Raw genomic sequence first — 12,568 nt, forward strand, 5'->3', positions numbered from 1 at the left:
GATTAATAAATGAACAGATGCATTGATTTACACTTGTGTCAGTGCTGTAGTGGCTTGAATTATACATTATACGGCAGCAGTGACAAGCTCCCTTTGTCTAATGTACACCACTGAGGGAGAAGCATTGGAAGAATGGCTGAGTAGTTCGCCCCCCATGTCCTTTTAGCGTGCTGCAAGGCACATCACGCACTATACATTTTTCAGACCATCTCAACAACCTCATTTTTTCTTAAATTGATCATCAAACTTTTGATGGCATGCTAAACCCACCTGAGATGGCACTGACAAATACCCAAGCACTTTACCATTACCCATTTGTCAGGGGTTAAATTTTTTCGATACAGCGACGACTCCTTGCAAGGGAGATTGTTTATTTTAATTTTTTTATTGTTGTAAACAGTTTTTGGGCAATTTATTGTTGCACTTTGTTGCTTGTGTTGTCACACATGTATGTTGTGGACGTTCATACAGGACATATATCATCGTTGTTTCACTGTTGTCATAAAAAAGGAGGTTAATACTTTAATAGTTTTGTTCTGTTGTAGATTGGTATGGACTGTCAACATATGCAGTTTTTTATATGTATCATATCTTGTGCTGACCCGGCCCATGTGTCAAATTTTAGAAATCAATGTGGCCCCCAAGCCAAAAAGTTTGCCCACCCCTGAGTTCGAGGATGGAAAAGTGCGTACCCCAAAGTATTCTAGTAGGCCAAGTGTATTAAATCTTAAATCTGATTGGTTCACATGACTTAAATTATTGAAAAAATAAAATAAATAAAAATCTATTGTGTGGTTTCAATTATACGGAGCCTACAGTCTTAAGACGTTGGGAAGTTAACACTGACCTAAGAACACATACGAGATGAAATCTGATTGGACCAAAAAAGAAAAAAAATATGTCAAATGAAGACAGAATACTGTTGGAAATAAGTTTATACAATATTTCACAACGTTTTACAAAGTTTTGTATGCAAGTCAATGCTTTCAATAATCTGTAGACTGGCAAAGAAAGATTTGAATGCACAGCACTCGCATTTTGCTATGAAAATAAATGAAACAAAATGAAAACAAAATAGAAAGGGAATTGTCATGGTGAAGTTGTATTTTTTATTTATTTTTTTGTTTTTACGAGAAATTATCTTTTTAACTTGAAAACACTTTTTCAACATCCATCCATCCATCCATTTTCCGATCCGCTTATCCTCCCAAGGGTCGCGGATGGTGCTGGAGCCTATCCCAGCTGTCTTGGGGCAGTAGGCGGGGTACACCTTGAACTGGTTGTCAGCCAATCACAGGGCACACGGAGACAAACAACCATCCACGCTCACACTCACACGAGGGACAATTTAGAGCAGGGGTTCCCAACCTTTTTTGCCCCACGGACCGGTTTCATGTCAGACAATATTTTGAGGGACAGGCCTTTAAGGCCGGATAGATACAACAATATAATATGATATGACCTGCATGAAAAGTGTGGTATTTTCGAAACATAATAATAAACACGATTTGTGACACGAGGAACGTCCTATCTGGCAGCTCTCTGGTCGCTATGGTAACATTTAAACGTGCCTTCAAAATAAGATAAGCCACAAATAAAAAGTGCATGAAAAATATGACTCATCAACGCCGCTTATTATACGCTTGGTGCATGTGAATCTCCTGTTTAAATAAAGCCATATTTGAAATAGTACTCCTTATATTGTCTATTAAATGTAGCCTTTCCTTTCTTGAAAGTCATAGGCTCCTCTTCTGTCTCCTGGCTGGGCTTTTTCCCCTTCCCCCCAAAAAAAATTTCAAAGACGTTTTTTTTTATGCGGTTACCTATTACGTGACCGAGAAGCGCGTATTCACCTGCATCAAGAGTGACATACTGTAGACTCATATAAAAGAGAATCCGGTCATTTTTTATAATAAAACATCTTTCAGATTCCGAAATGAATAAAACGGAAGGAATGTAAGTTATTTATTCTTTCTGTGCGGCCCGGGACCAAATGACCCACGGACTGGTAGCGGTCCGCGCCCGGCGGTTGGGGAGCCCTGATTTAGAATGTTCATTCAGCCTGCCATGCATGTTTTTGGAATGAGGAGAAAACCGGAGTACCCGGAGAAAACCCACTCAGGCACGGGGAGATTATGCAAACTCCACACAGGAAGGCTGGAGCTGGGATCGAACCCACGACCTCTGCACTTTGAGACACCACTTAACGACCGGGCCGCTCCTTTTTCAGCATAAAAAGTCATAATCATACTCGAATAAAGTTTTATTTTTCCACGATAACATCCATCCATCCATCCATCCATCCATCCATCCATCCATAATCTACCGCTTATCCGGGGCCGGGTCGCGGGGGCAACAGCTTTAGCAGGGAAGCCCAGACTTCCCTCTCCCTAGCTACTTCTTCCAGCTCTCCCCGGGGGATCCCGAGTCGTTCCCAGGCAAGCTGGGTGACATAGTCTCTCCAGCGTGTCCTGGGTCTTCCTCGGGGTCTCCTCCCGGTGGGACATGACCGGAACACCTCACCGGGGAGGCGCTCAGGAGGCATCCGAATCAGATGCCCAAGCCACCTCATCTGGCTCCTCTCGATGTGGAGGAGAAGCGGCTCGACTCCGAGCCCCTCCCGGATGACTGAGCTTCTCACCTTATCTCTAAGGGAGAGCCCGGACACCCTGCGGAGAAAACTCATTTCGGCCGCTTGTATCCGGGATCTCGTTCTTTCGGTCATGACCCATAGCTCGTGACCATAGGTGAGGGTTGGGACGTAGATCGACTGGTAAATTGAGAGCTTCGCCCTTTGGCTCAGCTCCTTCTTCACCACGACAGACCGATACAACGTCCGCATCACAGCAGATGCACCGATCCGCCTGTCGATCTCCCGCTCCCTCCTACCCCCACTCGTGAACAAGACCCCAAGATACTTGAACTCCTCCACTTGGGGTAAGATCTCCTCCCCGACCCGGAGGGGGCACTCCACCCTTTTCCGACTGAGGACCATGGTTTCAGATTTGGAGGTGCTGATTTTCATCCCAACCGCTTCACACTCGGTTGCGAAACGCTCCAGTGAGAGTTGGAGAGCCCCGTTTGAAGGAGCCAACAGCACCACATCATCTGCAAAAAGCAGGGATGTAATACTGAGGCCCCCAAAACGGACCCCCTCAACGCTTCGGCTGCGCCTAGAAATTCTGTCCATAAAGGTTATGAACAGAATCGGCGACAAAGGGCAGCCTTGGCGGAGTCCTACCCCCACTGGAAACGATTCCGACTTACTGCCGGCAATGCGAACCAAACTCTGACATCGGTGGTATAGTGACCGAACAGCCCGTATCAGGGGGTTCGGTACCCCATACCCACGAAGCACCCCCCACAGAACTCCCCGAGGGACATGGTCAAACGCCTTCTCCAAGTCCACAAAACACATGTAGACTGGTTGGGCGAATTCCCACATACCCTCAAGGACCCTGCTAAGGGTGTAGAGTTGGTCCACTGTTCCACGGCCGGGACGAAAACCACACTGCTCCTCCTCAATCTGAGGCTCGACTTCCTGACGGACCCTCCTCTCCAGCACCCCTGAATAGACCTTACCAGGGAGGCTGAGGAGTGTGATCCCTCTGTAGTTGGAACACACCCTCCGGTCCCCCTTTTGAAAAAAAAGAGGGACTACCACCCCGGTCTGCCAATCCAGAGGCACTCTCCCTGTTGACCACGCGATGTTGCAGAGGCGTGTCAACCAGGACAGCCCCACAACATCCAGAGCCTTGAGGAACTCCGGGCGGATCTCATCCACCCCTGGGGCCTTGCCACCAAGGAGCTTTTTAACCACATCGGTGACTTCAGCCACAGAGATAGGAGAGCCCACCTCAGAGTCCCCAGGCTCTGCTTCCTCCAAGGAAGGCGTGTTGGTGGAGTTGAGGAGGTCTTCGAAGTACTCTGCCCACCGGTTCACAACGTCCCGAGTCGAAGTCAGCAGCGCCCCATCCCCACTGTACACAGTGTTAGTGGTGCACTGCTTCCCCCTCCTGAGACGTCGGATGGTGGACCAGAATTTCCTCGAAGCCGTCCGGAAGTCGGCTTCCATGGCCTCACCGAACTCCTCCCACGCACGGGTTTTTGCCTCGGCGACCACCGAAGCTGCGTTCCGCTTGGCCTGTCGATACCCGTCAGCTGCCTCTGGGGTCCCACAGGCCATAAAGGCTCGATAGGACTCCTTCTTCAGCTTGACGGCATCCCTTACTGCTGGTGTCCACCAGCGAGTACGGGGATTGCCGCCACGAAAGGCACCAACCACCTTACGGCCACAACCAAGATTGGCTGCCTCTACAATAGAGGCACGGAACATGGTCCACTCGGGCTCAATGTCCCCCGCCTCCCCCGGAACATGGGAAAAGCTCTGTCGGAGGTGGGAGTTGAAACTCCTTCTGACAGGGGATTCCGCCAGACGCTCCCAACAAACCCTCACTATACGTTTGGGTCTGCCAGGACGGACCGGCATCTTTCCCCACCATCGGAGCCTACTCACCACCAGGTGGTGATCAGTTGACAGCTCCGCCCCTCTCTTCACCCGAGTGTCCAGAACATACGGCCGCAACTCCGATGATACAACTACAAAGTCGATCATCGAACTGCGGCCTAGGGTGTCCTGGTGCCAAGTGCACATATGGACACCCTTATGTTTGAACAAGGTGTTCGTTATGGACAATCCGTGACGAGCACAGAAGTCCAATAACAAAACACCACTCGGGTTCAGATCGGGGGGGCCGTTCCTCCCAATCACGCCCCTCCAGGTATCACTGTCATTGCCCACGTGAGCATTGAAGTCCCCCAGCAGAACAATGGAGTCCCCAGTAGGAGTACTCTCCAGCACACCCTCCAAGGACTCCAAAAAGGGTGGGTATACTGAGCTGCTGTTTGGTGCATATGCACAAACAACAGTCAGGACCCGTCCACCCACCCGAAGGCGGAGGGAGGCAACCCTCTCGTCTACCGGTGTGAACCCCAATGTACAGGCACTGAGCCGGGGGGCAATGAGTATGCCCACACCTGCTCTGCGCCTCTCACCGTGAGCAACTCCAGAGTGGAAGAGAGTCCAACCCCTCTCGAGAGAACTGGTACCGGAACCCAGGCTGTGTGTGGAGGCAAGTCCGACTATATCCAGTCGGAAATTCTCTGCCTCACATACCAGCTTGGGCTCCTTCCCTGCCAGAGAGGTGACATTCCATGTCCCAAGAGCTAGCTTCTGCAGCCGAGGATCGGACCGCCAGGGTCCCCGCCTTTGGCCGCCGCCCAGCTCACATTGCACCCGACCCCTTTGGCCCCTCTCATGGGTGGTGAGCCCATGGGAAGGGGGACCCACGTTGCCTCTTCGGGCTGTGCCCGGCCGGGCCCCATGGGTGTAAGCCCGGCCACCAGGCGCCTGCCAACGAGTCCCACCTCCAGGCCTGGCTCCAGAGGGGGGCCCCGGTGACCCGCGTCCGGGCAAGGGAAACTGAGATCCATTAATTTTACTCATCATAAGGGGTCTTTTGAGCCGTGCTTTGTCTGGCCCCTCACCTAGAACCTGTTTGCCATGGGTGACCCTGCCAGGGGCATAAAGCCCCAGACAACTTAGCTTCTAGGATCATTGGAACACACAAACCCCTCCACCACGGTAAGGTGACGACTCACGGAGGGGACGATAACATCTTAATAATATTTTGTTGAAGTCAAAGTATATTGGAGGCCGAAAGTCATATTTTAACCAAGTGAAAAACAAAAGTACAACTTTATTCTTGTACTGCGCCTTTCATTAAATTCCTTTGAAAATAGGAATCTAACGGGCTGACTTTTTTTTCTTCACAGTCTGGGATGCACGTCTCATTGCAACATCTGAGCGGTGTCCCAGTCATCATGGTAACAAACGCCTGACTTATTCTTAGCCCGGTACAGGGAGACTGTGGCAACTGTGCCTGATTTGTTTGAAATAGGACCGCCTCCTCAAAACTGCTTGAGAGGCAAAAGAAAACATGTAAAGTGTTCTCGGATTCTTGGGGTATTTTGACACTCGTGATGCCTGTTCGAACCATCAGATTGTAGTTAAGCATCCATCTTCGATCCACAGTGGCGGTCCTGGCTGATCAAATAGTAAGCAAATAATTCCTTTTCACTCATGATTAAGGGTTTCATTTGCCTGATGTCGACTTTCATTTTAATTGTCTGGGTGTCTCCTTTCGCAAAGTGTCATACTTTTGGGCTGACACAGTGAGTTTAATGAGGTAAAGCATGACAGTTAATGTTCACCAAAATGTTTACAGAAGATGCAGGCTGGTTTCAACTAGTCACTATTGGGATTGACAATTAACAGATAAAACAGACGACAGATGAAGGAGTATTGGAAGCTGGTTTTGGGGTCTTCTCTCTTTGATTTATGTCACAGTACTGAGCAGCAATGGTGCTAGATTGGATAGAGTATTTTTAGTGTGAAGCTCTGTATTCACATCTCGCTTCCATCCCAAGCTCTGTGTACTAAACGCCGCAAAATTAATATTTTGGCATAACAACATGAATTCAACAGAAATGATCCAACTCGTCTTGATCGCCGCTTCACTTCATTTGGTTGCCACTTGTAGCGAGGCAGAATTCAAGGGGTGCAATCATTGGCATCACTCAGCTGAAGGAAAAAAAAATGAAATTATGAAACAGTTTCCACCATTTTAACAGGTAAAGGATATCGAGACTTGGACGCCTCCTTGGTGAGATATTCTGGGCACTTCCCCGGGGTGGCTTGATAGTCCACAAATGCATGAAAATGGACTTAAGCGTAATGTTCGATATCCAGTGCTCATGCACATCACTGCACCGTTTATGTGCACCCCATGATGATTTATTCGCATTGGTGCTTGCATTAACAAATAGGCAGTAGTGTATGTATATAAAATACCCTTTGGTGAATAACTGCCCCATTCTTCTTTTAAGTGCCCTTTCTGGTGGTGCAAAAAATCAAATAAAAATAAGCCCATCAAAAAAGCTAAACAGGCATCAAAATGCTTAGGTGTCACGTCTATGCCATGCCAATAATGGGATTTTTGGAGCAGGTTTTGGTCAAATTCAAATTGCCAATCTCCAAGGTGTCAGACTGTACTCATAATGCGCTCTGCTTCACTGAAACCTGGCTCAGTGACAGCAACCCGGATTCCGCGCTACATCTACTGCCTTCTCCGAGCCGACCGCGACAAGGAGCTATCGGGGAAATCGAAAGGTGGTGGGATTTGCTTCTATATCAACGAAGAATGGTGCACTGATGTCACGAAGCTCGACGCACACTGCAGCCCGGACCTGGAGTCGCTGTCTTTAAACTGCAAGCCATTCTACTCGCCACGTGAGTTCACCTCCTTTTTACTAGTCGGTGTTTACATTGCGCCACAAGCTAACGCTAACACGGCGATTCAAACGCTAGCCGAACAAGTAAACAAACTCGAACTAAAATACCCAGAGTCACCCCTGATCATTTTGGGCGATTTTAATAGAGCACAATGCACATCTTAACCGTGAACTTCCCAGATATAAGCAGCACATCGACTGTTTCACCAGAGAAGGCAACATTCTAGACCACTGCTATCCAACAATCAAAAATGCATACCGATCGGTCGCCCGTGCAGCATTGGGTCTTTCTAACCACAATTTAATCCACTTAATACCTACATACAGACAGAAACTCAAATGTGTTAAACCGGTTGTTAAGATTGTGAAAAAATGGACAGATGAAGCAAAGCTAGCTCTACAAGAATGCTTAGACTGCACTGATTGGGGCGTCTTTGAAACTTCGACGGGCACAATGGATGAATACACTGACACTGTAACATCATACATCAGTTTCTGTGAGGACATGTGTGTACCAACAATGTCCTTCCGCTCCTTCAACAATAACAAGCCATGGTTTACTCCCAAACTCAGGCAACTCAGGAAAGAGAAAGAGGCCGCATTTAGAAGTGGACATCGGGCACTGTACAAACATGCCCGAAACCAATTGACAAAGGAAATTAACATCGGCAAGAGAAGCTATGCAGAGAGCCTGAAAAACCAGTTCTCTGCTAACGACTCTGCATCTGTATGGAATGGCCTGAAAGCAATCACTAACTATAGAATGCCATCCCCCCCAAACAGTGAACAATAAGGGTCTTGCTAATGAACTAAACATGTTTCTGCCGATTTGAAAAGGACACCCCCATTTCCCACATACACCCACCTCTACCAGAAACCACTCTACCTACCCCTCCACCCTCTTTTTCTCCACTACAGATCCACGAACAGGACGTGAGACGGCTCTTCAAGCAGCAAAAGATCAAGAAAGCTCCGGGGCCCGACAAAGTGTCCCCCTTCTGCCTGAAAGTCTGCGCTGACCAGCTGGCTCCGGTCTTCACACAAATCTTCAACAGTTCCCTGGAGCTGTGTGAGGGCCCATCCTGCTTCAAACAGTCTACCATCATCCCAGTTCTCAAGAAATCGGCAACATCAGAACTGAATGACTATAGGCCTGTCGCCCTGACGTCTGTGGTCATGAAGTCCTTTGAACGCCTTGTGCTGAACCACCTAAAGAACGTCACTGGACCCCTGATGGACCCTCTCCAGTTTGCCTGCCGGGCAAACAGGTCTGTGGAAGACGCAGTCAACATAGGTCTGCACTACATCCTCGAGCACCTCTACAGCACAGGGACCTACGCAAGGATTCTGTTTGTGGATTTCAGCTCTGCGTTCAACACCATCATACCGGAACTCCTCACCCCCAAACTTCTCCACCTCGGTGTGTCCCCTACGATCTGCCAGTGGATCCTCAGCTTCCTGACGGGACGGACACAACAGGTGAGACTGGGAGCAACAACATCATCAATACGCACCACCAGCACTGGAGCCCCACAGGGATGTGTCCTCTCTCCACTGCTCTTCTCTCTCTACACAAACGATTGCACCTCAACAGATCCAGCTGTCAAACTCATAAAGTTCGCAGACGACACCACGGTCATCGGTCTCATCAATGACGGTGACGAGTCTGCGTACGGCCAACAAGTGAAGCAGCTGGAGCTCTGGTGCAGCCGACACAACCTCGGGCTGAACACGCTCAAGACTGTAGAGATGATCGTGGACTTCAGGAAACATTCTTCTCCACTGTTGCCCCTCACACTATCCAACTGCCCTGTGTCAACCCTCGAGACCTTCAAGTTCCTGGGAATCACAGTCTCCCAGGACATGAAGTGGGAAGTCAACACCATCTCCATCCTGAAAAGGGCCCGGCAGCGGATGTACTTCCTGAGGCTGCTGAGGAAGCATGGCCTGCCACAGGAGGTGCTACGACAGTTCTACACGGCAGTCATCGAATCAATCCTGTGTTCTTCCGTCACGGGCCGCCACAAAAAAAGGACAAAATCCGACTTCAACGGACAGTTAGGACGGCGGAGAAAATCGTTGGCACCGCCCTACCCACTCTTGAGGACTTGCACACTGCAAGAATCAAGACAAGGGCGCGGAAAATCCTCCTGGATCCCCCGCACCCTGCCCACCACCTTTTCCAGCCACTCCCCTCAGGCAGACGCTACCGATCCATGCGCACCAAATCCAGTAGACACTTAAACAGCTTCTTCCCTCTAACCATTAACTCCTTAAACAGTCACTGACGTAGTCACTCTTCTTGTACTACAAAATGGTACTACAAAACTACTGGTTACTCTAAAACGGTTCAATGATTTTGTTGTTTACGATGATACTAGTGCAGCGTGTTATACCGGAGACAAATTCCTTGTGTGTTCTACATACTTGGCCAATAAAGATGATTCTGATTCTGATTCTGATAATATTCATGCTATTGAGTATTTTACATTATGGGGACATATGGGAAAAACATCCAAAGACTAAAATTATGGAGAAAGAAAAAAGGAACCCCTTTCAAGATGTGTCAAACAAAAAGAAACAGAATAAAAAACCCCAAAGAAAATTATAATTTATTTTTTATAATTTCAAACAACCACATAACTGCTTTTAGGTGAGCTAGCCTAATGTGAATACATTATGAGAAATGCTATAGTACACAAATAGCATCAGTGTTGCTGGGTTATAACCCTTTCAAAAAACTCATATGTGAAAACAGGCAGTGAAGCAACACATGTAGACAAATAACAACACTCTCAGGTGGCTATTATTTATCCCCAATGAAGAACAGCTAATATTAGAGCACTTGGGCCCAATGTTTCTCATGCTTATATTTACTGCTCCCATGTAGCCAAGGTGTGCACAATAGAAGTAGCAGCATAAACGTGCCAAGAACTGTTTTTTTTTTAAATTTACATTAAATTCACTCATGTGATTGTTGTACAGTATGTTTGTTCTAAAGTGCAGTATAATAGAGAACATTTTTTTGATATTGAAAATACACTTCTGGTATTTTTTATGTTATTTTTTGGGAGAAGGCTGGAATCGTTTAATGGCATTTCCATTCATTTCAGTGGAGAAACATGCTTTGAGAAGTGGTTTGTGGTTATGACAGTGGTCATGTAACATATTGAAATGACACCACTGTATACATAGAAAATACAAAGGTGACCAACAACAACTTAATGTCAAGATTGGCTTCGCCTTTCCTTCATGGTGCCCTTTAAGAGCTGCCCGAAATAGGCCAAAATGTTCCCTTGTAAACCGGATCCACTTCAAAGACAAAACGTGCCCTCCCGTCTGTCTCCCTTGCCACAGCTCGGCAACGTCGCCGCCATTCCCTCCGGAAAGAAGCTTTTATTTGATATCAAACTAATGAGAGTTCCATTCTCGGAGCACCATCCACCCTTGCTTCCCCCAGTCTTAGCCAGGATATATTTAAATATATATATATAAATGATATTTGTTTCGCATATTTACATAACATACAGCCTTTGTATCTATATGTTCTCCAAATACTAATGTTTTATTCATATTTTGATTTGCTTTTAATATCCAACTGCCACTTAAAAAGGGCTTAAGCTCCCACAGAACGAGTCAGACGCGTGTGAGTGCTGCAGAAAACGTGTCATTTGGTTTGCAGGTGAGAGCTTAAATGCCTCTCAGACATATTGAGGATTTATAATTGATATTCTTTTGAACAAGGCATTGGGGGAAAACAACACTTAATTTTACCGCTATAATGTAATAATATTATCAGGAAAAAAAGTCTTAACTTTTTTAGAACAAAGTCTTAATTTTATAGAGGGAAAAAGTCATAATACTGTATATTGAGAAAAAAAAGGCAAATGATGATTCACAGTGGCTTTAAGTTAATCCTGCCGTCTAGTGTTTATTATGTAATTTGCAGTGGAGCACAAATGAGGGTGAACCCTTCAGCATGTGAGCACAGTGAGCTCGGCCGACATCGTCGATGATTGACGCTGCAGCCGAGAACATGACAGCGTACGCTGAGCTGAGCCTCTTTCTCAGAATAACATCCACTTGTGATTGACACCACATTCATTTGACCGCAGGTACACACTCTATATCAGGTGTCACCAACATTTTTGAGGGTGAGAGCAACTTCATGTGTACCGATTGTGTGAAGGGCTACCAAATTGATACACGTCTGAAATAACATATTTGTCCAAAATACCTTCAATAATATGAGGATGTGTTATTTTTAATACTTGATGATTTAAATTGTCAGACTTTGATCGTGTTTCGAAATGTCTCACAGTACTGCCAATGTTTGCATTTTTAAATCATAATTTCTACTAGCAAATCACAATGTCCAGGCACTGGCGGGCTACTCAAGTGGTCTTCACGGGCTACCTGGTGCCCGCGGGCACCATGTTGGTGACCACTGCTCTATATAGTCTATAGACAGTGAGTGAATTTGTCAGCCAATATACACAAACAACTTGACAATTACAGTGATACTTTGACTTGAAAGTCTTACATGCTTTTCAGGACACAACAAAAAATATCGAGTTAGCTTGTGATGGTTGCAGCAGTTTGGGACAAATCGAAGAATAAAAAACAAAAAAAATAAAAAACTTACCAACTGCTAACTTTAAACTGTATACTGTTACTCCCAATTGAAGTTGACTGCAATATTAACGTAAAACAAATACAGTTGAATGTCATGTATTTATCCTGCACATAATTTTGCCTTAACGTTTGCTAGCTTGATGTAGCAACATGACCAAAGTTCCCAAAAATGGCAGTCATGCTGAGGAAAAATCTGGTTTAAAATATGGTTCAGAAAATAAATAAAAATAAAACAACATCATTTCATTAGCTAGGCAACATGGTGGTTGGTGTGGAGTTGGCATGCTCTCCCCGCGCCTGCATGGGTTTTCTCCGGGTAATCAGGTTTCCACCCACATTCCAAAAGCATACATGGCAGGCTAATAGAATAATCTAAATTGTCCCTCGTGTGAATGGTTGTTTGTCTCTATTCGTGCCCTGCGATTGGCTGGCAACAGGTTCAGGGTGTCCCCCACCTACTGCTCAAAGTCATCTGGCATTGGCTGTAGCATGCCCACGACCCTCATGAGGAAAAGCAGATTCGAAAATGGATGGAGGGATTTCATGAGCCTTACAACCTCACACACGCATACTATTTTGA

The sequence above is a fragment of the Hippocampus zosterae genome, chromosome 9 (assembly GCF_025434085.1).
Source record: "Hippocampus zosterae strain Florida chromosome 9, ASM2543408v3, whole genome shotgun sequence".
NCBI lineage: Eukaryota > Metazoa > Chordata > Actinopteri > Syngnathiformes > Syngnathidae > Hippocampus > Hippocampus zosterae.